Below are 8,279 nucleotides of genomic sequence, written 5' to 3'. Positions count from 1 at the left end.
TTGCCAAATTGCTCTCAACTTTCTCTGCTGCTTCTGTTGATATCCAGTAGATGGCATCAGTGTATAATATTTCTTCAATGCTTCCTTTAGTTGGAGGGTTTGATTTATTTATTATTTATTTCATGGATGGATTTCATAATTTGCCCTGACAATTGGGATCCCTGCTTTTAAGCCATTTCTTTTAATATCACCAACCAGGGTATAATTTTCAACATTGCATTTTCCTTCTAGTGCCATACAATTACTTATTATCGCTACAATAATTTACCAAGAAATGGAACAAAATCCCTTAGTCTTCTAAATCTAGAGAACACAATGAATACATGTTTTGATTATATCTAATATCACATCTTTCAAGGCTTATAGGATGAGGGACATTACATTAGGAACAAGACAGATTATTTACATAGAGATGTATAGCTGATTCATAAGGCAAATCTACAGTTTCTAAGTAGGGGTGAATATATATTATATAGGCTTCTTGAGGTATCAGGAAGTTTGACCTCTGGAATGTTTTTTGGGTCACCAGTCAAGCTATTTCTAATTGGTTTAACTCTGTTTTGTTTTTCTGCTCTCTGATTCTTAATTAACATATAGGGCACTCTGCATAGGAAAAGGGGATAGTCTGTCGCTTGTCACAGGTTCTCCTCAGCTATACTATAAGATGGAAGTCTCCTCCATAAGTAAGTTATGGAAGTCTTTAGTTTGAGAAACTAACACTAGTTGGAAAATTGCTTATAAAGCATCAGAGCTTTCCTTTCCTGAGAATTGTGTTAGCTTAATTAATGTTCCCCAGACAAGATGTCTCATCTATTGGGACAGGCCTATTGACTTTGGCGACAAAAGATAGTTAAGGTTTGCAATGTGCATTAAAATGACTGCCACCAGACAATTAAAAAGAAGTTAGCATATTTTCAAGGCATATTTTAATGCCTGTACATCTTACACTGTGCACACAATGCCCTAACCTTCAACAGATCCTCCAAGACAGGGGTATGGCCCCAGCACTTTTAAAAGTGGGAGGGCAATAGCCCTCCCATTTTTTACCACCCGTAAGGGTGAGCAACAGGGGAAGAGGGTGGAGAGGGGCGAGCAGGGCCTCAGGGAGAAGGGGCAGTGTAGGGGTGGGGCCTCAGTTTGGGTGCCAGTGTTCACACACACACACACACTTTTAATGAGCTTCCACCGCTCCTGCTCCAAGATCTTCTCAGTTCTTGTGGAGAATGAACATCTGCCACTTCCCAACAGAACAAAATCCAAACTCTTGCTTGCATGCAACAGTGACCCACCTCAGGCCGAATTTGGCTCAGTGCCATGTGAAATACATCATCAGCAACAAGAAGTCTCAGTTTGTCTAAAACAACTGGATCTTTATTAAGAGAGCTGTTTACAAAAGTACAGTAACTCCTTGCTTAACGTTGTAGTTATGTTCCTGAAAAATGCAACTTTAAGTGAAATGATGTTAAGTGAATCCAATTTCCCCATAAGAATTAATGTAACTGTGTGGGAAAGGTTAGGTTCCAGGGAAATTTTTTTTACCACACAAAAGACTATATTATATAGATAGATATACACACACAGTATAAGTTTTAAACAAACAATTTAATACTAGACACAGCAATGATGATTGTGAAGCTTAATTGAGGTGGTGGAGTTAGAGGGTGGAATATTTCCCAGGGAATGCCTTAGTGCTGAATGATGAACTAGCACTCAAGGATTAACACATTGTTGTTAATGTAGCCTCACACTCTACAAGGCAGCACAAATGGAGGGAGGGGAGACAGCATGGCAGACAGAGACGGAGACACACACCTTGTGTGTGAGAGAGATGCGCATTGCCCCTTTAAGTACGCTGATCCTACTCTAAGTACATTGCCTTTTTAACTAGATCAGCAAGTTGAGACAGCAGCTGCTGCTAGCAAGCTCCCTCTATCCTGAGCCCTGTTGTGTCTGCCCACTCTCCCCCGCTCTCTGGAGATGGGGTAAGTGGAGTGCAGGGGGAAGGGGGAGACCCTGACATTAGCACCCCTCTACCCCTCCCCCCCCACCGCATAGTAAGCAGGAGGCTCCCGGGAGCAGCTCCAAGGCAGAGGGCAGGGGCGGCACATGGCAGTGGGGGGAGGGACAGCTGAACTGCCAGCAATTGACAGCTTGCTGAGCAGCTGCTGCACAGGGAACTTAGGAGAGTGGGGAGCTGATGGGGGGCTGCCGGTCCACCCTGGTTCCAAGCCCCCACCAGCCAGCTGCAACGGGCTGCTTTTCTGCAAGCGGTGGACAAAGCAGGCGGCTGCCAAACAAAGTTAGAAGGGAGCATTGGGCAATTTTAAATGTTTTCTAATTGATCAGCAATGAAACAACGTTAACCGGGACGACTTCAAGTGAGGAGTTACTGTACTGCACCTGAAGTTAGCATTCTAGCCATGTGCACATAGACTGACTTCCTTGTGCCTCCTCCAAAATTCTTCTTTCCCACAACCTGTGCTCGTCCCTCCCAAGGTTCCATGCAGGTTATTCCACTCAAATATTATTATTTTTAAATGATTTTTTCTGATTTGGGTGGGGAGAGCTAATTTGTAAGTTTTTGAATGCTTAGGGTTGGCAATACTGAAATTTTCTTTTTGTCATTTGAAGGAAACTAGTCATAATTTCAAAACTAGTCATAGTCTTCCATGCATTATAGGTTCAGGCTCATGGAGTTAAGGTTTGCGAAAAGGCAGAAAGGGAATATTTTAGCTGGCAACCCTGTCAGGTCTGGGCCTCATGTTAATTTCTGGGTTGTCAGAAAATGGAACCAGGGCTGAATTAAGGAAATCCTAGGTAAACCATGACATGGGGCCCCTGTGGTTCCATCATCTACACCATGTCCCCATTTGTGTGCCATAGCTGCTACTCTTCACCTGGAATGGAGGAGGCACGGGCCCCCCTCCTGCCTCACAGAGCCTGAAGCAGTGATATGGGACCCCATTCACCTCACCAGGAATTGCAGCAGATGTCCCACTCTCCTCAGGATCAGCACTGGGGAAGGTGGTTCCAGTACTTGTCCTGTAACCGGGATATAGCTCCTAGAGTAAGTAGGCAAGGCCTGCTGCACTTTTCTCCTCCTGTCACACACACACAGTCCTCTGCTGGGTTAGTGTTAGCAGAGCCAGACAGGGCAGTGGGACTTGGAGTTAACACTGAGTTGAATGGTACAGTTCATTTCTCTTAGTGGTGTTGTTTCAGGCTGTCTGCAGACTCAGGCAGACATTGCTGCATCAGTTACCTGGGGTTTGTGGCTCTAAGCTTCTCTTCACTACCATTACGGCAACAAACATTGTTTTTAAAATGAAAGGTGAGATTTTGATGTAATCCCATGATACCAGGAACTGGGGCCCTAAGTCAAAAGATGATAGTGTCTAAGCCTTAACCTAGCACGGAGGAGAATTGTGCCAAACCTGTCAGTTTCCCATAAATTCCAGGGAACCTTTCTAGTGGGTTTGGTTTGCAAGGATTCCCGATCCTTCCCCTTCGCATTGCATATTGGCACTCAGACACCCAATGCAGAACTCAGACTGGTGAGTCTCATCACATCCATCACAAAACCAGCAAGTTGTGATGTGTTTCTTTGAGGTTGGAAAGTTTTGTGCTTTTTCTAACAAAATCTTAACACTACTGACATGCTCGAGTGAAAATTTCACATGATCTCTCTTTTGCCCTCACTGGAACCTATTCAAGGAAAGATTTAAGCAAACTTTTAAAGAAACCCTAGTCATTTTGGGTTCATAATGAAATCTGAAACCAGATGAAGTTCACCTGATATGGGATTTCACTGGAATTGTGTACTTTGCACATCTCTAGTAGACAGGTATTTTTAAGGGCCTCTGTTCTCAGATTAGATTCTGGGCCCAAATATGACTCTGACCTGGTATTTGAGTCCCAAAGATATACAGGGGAAACAATTATTCATAGTTTTCTTATTCTGACCAATATATAAAACAAATTATGCGCCAAATACTATACCCACTGATATCCTGTGAAACTCCACTGACTGTATGGGATTTCAGTGAGGGCAAAATTTGATCCCCTATTCCATGTACACCTTTACCCCGATATAATGAGACTCAATATAACACGAATTCGGATATAACGCGGTAAAGCAGCGCTCCGGCGGATCAAAGCAAGTTCGTTATAATGTGGTTTCACCAATAACGCGGTAAGATTTTTTGGCTCCTGAGGACAGAGTTATATCGGGGTAGAAGTGTATTATGTTGGTGCGAGAATTTGGAGTAGCTGTTTGAAGTTCAAACTGATATGAGGATAGAGCCTGGATGTGAAATAAATAAATTATTCTCTTATTTTACATTAAGAAGTCCGGTACCATCTGCTATAGGAGCCAAAAATAAAAGGAGTAGCAGAATCACACTGAGGAGACTGAGAATAAGAGGAACAAGATTTAGAAACCAAGAAAAAAAATTGTTTTTCACACTAAAAATATAGATGGAAGGCAGTAATTCTACACTACAAGGCTGATTTTTTTACACTCTCCTTTACCTCTGACTCACAAAGTTGCGGTCTCACTTTCTACCACTAATTTTATATCAGAAATTATTAATCTTGAAAGTGGATGCTTGGGAATATTGTTTGTGCTAGAGAGATCAAGTCCACATGATTTTAATTCTTACAGCACTGAGGATAAATGTAACAGAATACTCCTCACTGTAACTGGCATACCCATTAGTGTGGGGGATGGAAGAGAGGTTGAAAACACACTGCCTGCTTTGACGCAGGGTTGGACATGCACAAGGGGATTCCTGCTTTTAGGATATGGAGTTGGAAGGCCTAAGTTGCTATATCTAGCTTTATGTGGTTGGAAACTCTGGGAATCTGCTTTAGGAGTAGGATTAGGAGGCAAAGTTGTCTCAGTCTTTGGAAGGGCTTTACACTTTACAGAAGTAGATTTACAAGCAGACAGTTGCTGATATCCAGGTTTGGGGTGGGTTTACTGGGGGCTACTTTGGAGTTAGGACTGGAAGCACAGGGATCCTGGATCTCACAAAGGGATAGAAGTGTGGAATTACCAAATTCAACGTTGGGGCAGGATTAGAATGTGGGGCTGCTGGGCCCGGTTTTGGGGAATGGGATTGGAAGGACTAGTGTACAGGCTGTCAAGCAGGGATAGAAGCAATGAATTACGGGGTCTCCCTAGGGAGCGATGTTGGAAGTGCCTTGCTTTAGTATAGATTTGACAGTCTAAAATTGCTGGACCAGAGAGGGCTGGGCTCAGGAAGGCAAGCTGGTATGTAGAATACTATAGTAGGGATGGGAAACCAGCAGACAGGAGAGGTCATGCCTGATACTCTTAGTGAGATGTGGGAGGAAATGAAAATGGGAACCAGAAAGATCTCCACGATTCACCACAGTACATGGAGTGCTGGCCCATGATGCCTGGATGGCCATTGACAATATGGACAGAATAGTTTAGATTATATATGGTGTTAGGTCATGTTTGTGCAGTGCTTGAGAATGAGAAGTGCTATTTATATAAGGGATTTGTTATTATTTATTTGTAATTAAAGTTGGACCAAACATCCAAACAAACCCTTTTACATTTCAGAGGCAAGGGACTGGATTTGAATCACCCACCACCAATGTTGCCGTTATAATTTTGGCTCCAGATCAATCTAAACATTAGAAGGAGCCTATTTTGCACTTCCTGTTGACTTATAACCAACACACACTCAATCAGGATTAAAACACACACTTCTCTGACTGTTTCTAATGGTAGGTGAATAAACTGGTTTAGAATAAATGATTGTTACTTTTTTGTTTAATTTTGAAAAAAAAAAGAAAGAAAAAGAAACTAAACGAACAACTGTGATTCTAAGTTGGTGATAACAGGTACTAGGTTTCAAGGTTGCCATCATTGGCTGCTGGAAACATATGCACCTTGGTATCTATTCCAGTGATACTGGAGGATCAGATCCAGGAATGGAGAGGCTGTGGGGATTTTTGTGGGAGTGCCGTGAAAATTACATTGTCTGACCACATGTGCACGTACCTGCTCTGCTTTCTCCAAATTTGCTAGGCTAGAGCACTGCCTTTATCAAAGAATTGTATACATAACTCCTCAGGATAGGAAAAAATTAGGACTGAGGTAAATTAGCATCTCTTATAGGTTTCATTATAGGTAGTGCTGGTGGGCAACAATTAGGCTGTGCAATGTAATAACTCCCTTGCTGTCCTGGTCTATGGTTCTTGTGCAGTAGTTTGCTATCAAATAATATCGGACTATATATTTTAATCCATTAAATAGAAAAGAAGAATACAATGTCACTTCAAATGGATGGGAGCAGATAGCTAACTTAGTGTCCTGGTCCAGCATATGAGTGCACAGATATTTTAGACCAACATTCCTAATATGTAGATTATTGCAATAAAAATCTCACTAAAGTGCATTTTTTTACATTGTGGTTTGACTTAAAAAAAAATCTCATTAGTACACTGTTTTGACATCAGTAGGAGCTATGGCTCGTCAGCACTTTGGAAAATCAAGCCAATTACTTAGGAGCCTAAATATGGATTTAGAAGCCTTACTTTTGCCACCCATTTTTAAATATCTTAGCCTAGAATTGCACAGGTGTAATGCAAGAATCTATCCTTTGGAATTTCAGTCAGTCAGTGTCTAATTCTCCCCACTCCTTCCTTAAAAAGCAGTACATGTTTTCCCTGGGCAGAGTGCAGGGCTGAGTTCTTGGTTTGTATCCTGCCAATCCTCTGTGATGCTTTTTGAGTCACATGTGTTATAACCTTTAAAATGGTCTTGTTAGGTGTTGTCTCGTGTACAATCTGCCTTCAGCAGGCGGTCACAGTTACATAAGATGCCTTCTTATAATTAAATCCCTTGTCTTAACTGAACTGGTTTGCTCTCTAGAGTTAAGAGTCTGAAAAAAGTTGCCACTAAATATTCACCCCATAAAGGGCATTGTATTGTAATTATTAATTAAAAATTTTAATAACCTGTAAATACCACAAAACTGATAGCTGATGTGTTCAAATTCATGATTCATATCTTTAAAAACAATTTGCATAACTTTCATTCACTACTGTTTAGCCTCTTAACATTTCAGTTACCGTAAAAAAGTAACAGATGTGAATATATTTTTGCTCCTACAGTGGTTTTTGGTTTTAATTCACACCTACCAGAAAAAACTTCTGCTTTTGCATACCAGAATACACAGATGTGCTCTGGTATCAAAGGAAAACAGATAACTAAAATTAGAAACTAAACACAGAAAGGACACAATCTTTCCTGCATGATGACCCTGAATTTGATTAAGGAAAAACTAAAGACTGATAGTTACACAAAACCTGCATTAAGTGGTCCTGCCAACCGTTAGCCTTCAAAAATCATGGCTCAGGCCCCACAAATCATGAGACTATTTTTCTGAATCTTCTGATTTTTCAAGGCAATACATTCTGTATTATTTTTATTTGCTTTCTAGTTTTTGGCCATTTAGGGCAACCTCAGTTCATGTTTTCAGACTCCTCTCTGCACTCATGAGGGCTAGAAATTTAATATTTTTAAAATGAAAGATGGGATTCTCATGTATTAACTTGCCTCCAGGAGCTGTGGAACACACCAAATATCAAGTGAGTTGGCAACACTGCATCATGCATATGCATTAATTGATATGACCACAGAAAATACAAGTTCTGTTTTTCAGTGGTCAAAACCCTCTCGCTTCATCCCCAATTATCTGTGCAAAAGCCACACACACAAACCTGCAGCTTATCCCTACTTCTGGGTATTCCCTGAAGAGGGCAATTGTTTCCTTGCTTTAAAAAACAAAAACATTTATTTGTACTCAGGTAACACCAAAAGTGATGGAATGGGAGAGTTTCAAACTTGAATGTGATCCTACCCAGCTTGAAAGAAAAACATATTAAATACGTAGTCATTAATATTACTTCTTTGAACTTTAATCCACAAAACAGTTTCAGAATGAGCAATGAGTATATGCAAGAAACTTTTACTGAAATACCAAACGTTTTCTAACTTCTTGGGAAGAATCCATCACGCCAAAGATTCTATAATAAGTTACATACTGCAATCACAATCAGTAACTTATTCCAATGGACCATGGCTACCAGAACTCTTTCTCCCAGCTCTGATGAAGAAGCAAGGTCGCTGACCTGATGAGTTTTCAATTGACATAGATCAGACAAAAACGAATACCCTGCAGCTTAAGTGAAACACCACGTTTACATATCTTAATCTACAATTTAAAAAAAATGTTTCT

This window comes from Trachemys scripta, chromosome 3 (assembly GCF_013100865.1).
Source record: "Trachemys scripta elegans isolate TJP31775 chromosome 3, CAS_Tse_1.0, whole genome shotgun sequence".
In the NCBI taxonomy this organism is placed as follows: Eukaryota; Metazoa; Chordata; order Testudines; family Emydidae; genus Trachemys; species Trachemys scripta.
Note: the sequence above shows the minus strand (reverse complement) of the source record.